This window comes from Ranitomeya variabilis, chromosome 4 (assembly GCF_051348905.1).
Source record: "Ranitomeya variabilis isolate aRanVar5 chromosome 4, aRanVar5.hap1, whole genome shotgun sequence".
In the NCBI taxonomy this organism is placed as follows: Eukaryota; Metazoa; Chordata; class Amphibia; order Anura; family Dendrobatidae; genus Ranitomeya; species Ranitomeya variabilis.
In genome coordinates, this window is record NC_135235.1 from 619798027 (window position 1) to 619800665 (window position 2639).

Sequence of the window (2639 nt, forward strand, 5' to 3'; positions counted from 1 at the left end):
AGGGCAGCCAATCAGGGCGCTGCTTTCTAAATCCTGAGGAAACTATAAGCTGGATTTTGATTGATTGCTATGGCCTGAAGAGCTGCTTGTAGCAACCAATCAGATTAAACTTTACATTTTTCCATTGCTAGTTACAAGATGAAAGCTGCGATTTGATTCGCTCGGTGTGTGTACAGCCGCCATTTTCTGTCTACACTTGTTTTGCAATTGGTGCTGCCATTTTTGGGGCGTTCTTTACGCCTTGAGCAACTTATATCGGAGCCAACACAATGAATAATAAGGCTAAAAAATATTAGTGACCATAATACATAATAAATCCCTGACTCACAAACCAGTCAGCAGAAGTGGCTTCAAATGATGCATACCTCCCAACTTTTGAAGATGGGAAAGAGGGACAAAGTTTGCGGCGCGCCTTGCGCGCCGCGGCAAATTTTAGGCCACGCCTCTGACCACACCCATTCATAATTAGTCACACCCATATCCACATCCCAACCACACCCATTTAGCACTGCCGATCACACTGTTTCATATACAATAATTATAAACAAAAAAATATGGCCACACAGTGCTCCATACTGTATAATGGCCACACATGATGCTCCATACTGTACGATGACCACACATGACGCTCCATAATATATAATGACCACACATGACGCTCCATACTGTATAATGACCGCACATGATGCTCCATACTGTATAATGGCCACACATGATGCTCCATACTGTATAATGACCGCACATGATGCTCCAGACTGTATAATGACCACACATGACGCTCCAGACTGTATAATGACCGCACATGATGCTCCAGACTGTATAATGACCGCACATGATGCTCCATATTGTATAATGACCACACATGATGCTCCATACTGTATAATGACATACAGGCACACAGCTCACACACAGGCACGCAGCTCACACGCACGCAGCTCACACACGCACGCAGCTCACACACGCACGCAGCTCACACACGCACGCAGCTCACAAACACATGCAGCTTTGACACAAATGCATCACACACGCAGCCATCACACATACACACGCAGCCATCACACACACACGCAGCCATCACACACACACGCAGCCATCACACACACACGCAGCCATCACACACACACGCAGCCATCACACACACACGCAGCCATCACACACACACGCAGCCATCACACACGCAGCCATCACACACACGCAGCCATCACACACACGCAGCCATCACACACACACAGCCATCACACACACAGCCATCACACACACAGCCATCACACACACACACGCAGCCATCACACACACACACACGCAGCCATCACACACACACGCAGCCATCACACACACACACACAGCCATCACACACACACACGCAGCCATCACACACACACACACACAGCCATCACACACATCACACACACACAATCTCCTCTGAAGAAGGATATATATTTAATCCGAAACGCGCGTCGGGAGAAGCGCAGGTCCAGGATCCAGCCCCCGCAGGTATAAATTAATATATAATTGCTGACACCACTGTCTCATAAATTGCTATTCCCAACACCACACCAGACACTTTTTGTGGGTGTAATTCTTGTGTTATTCACATTTCTGCACTGTCACTTTATGCAGTGATTTGTATCCATTATAATCATGAGTGGTTATTTTTATTTGATTTGGCACTGATGCACTTTTTTGTGTTACTGAGTTAAATTTAGCAATGCTGTTTTAAAGTTGACTTAGCATTGGGGCACTTTTTTAAATATATATAATAATTTTTATTGATTTTTTTGTGTTGGATTTGGTAGAGATAATTTTAACTATATGGTGCCAGCATAATTTAAGACATCCTGGTATTATAGTGGGGCTGTGGTCAAGAGTGATATTTCACTCTTTCATCCTGATCTTCCTGGTGCAGCGCATGTTATGTTTTTAATGTTTATATATGATTTTATATTTGTGGATCTATGTAATTCTAATATACTTTATAATCACAGTCACACACATTTATAATAAAAGTTTATTTCGATATATCCACGTCTTGATATCTCATTTGGTTCTTTTTGACCCCTACTGAATTGTTTTGGTTTTAGTGAGGAAATACATGTAGATTGCTGGAGGTCCAATAGCTGGGGACCCTCACCGATCAGCAGAACATGGAACTATTATTCCCATTAGAGCCACAGTGCACGGCTCAACCGCCACTCCATTCATTCCCTATGGGGCTGCGCTCAACTTTTTCTGGCAGACCTATAAAGAATGAATGGAGAGGCGTTGACTTGCTTCTCCATTTTGTAACGAGGATAAGCGTTCCTTGTCGGAGTTAAAAATTCTCGATTATGTTGATCAGTGCTCATCCTCGCGGTTGGGCACCCACCGATCAGCCAGTAGTACCCATCCTACAGATAGGTAATAACCAGTTTTATGGCACCTACCACTTCTGCCTTAGGGACGTTGATGACTGTACATTCACCGGTCAATGTGGACGTGGTGATGCCAGAGGACCCTTTAATTTCCCATTGATATCTGTTTTTAGGAAAGCTTGTGGAATCTGGCTGTCACCCAGCTTTCACCAGCTCCTGAATGACCAAATAACCAGAAGAATTACCCATCCAGTGGGCGATATAATGGTGCCTTGGTTTTCTCAGGAA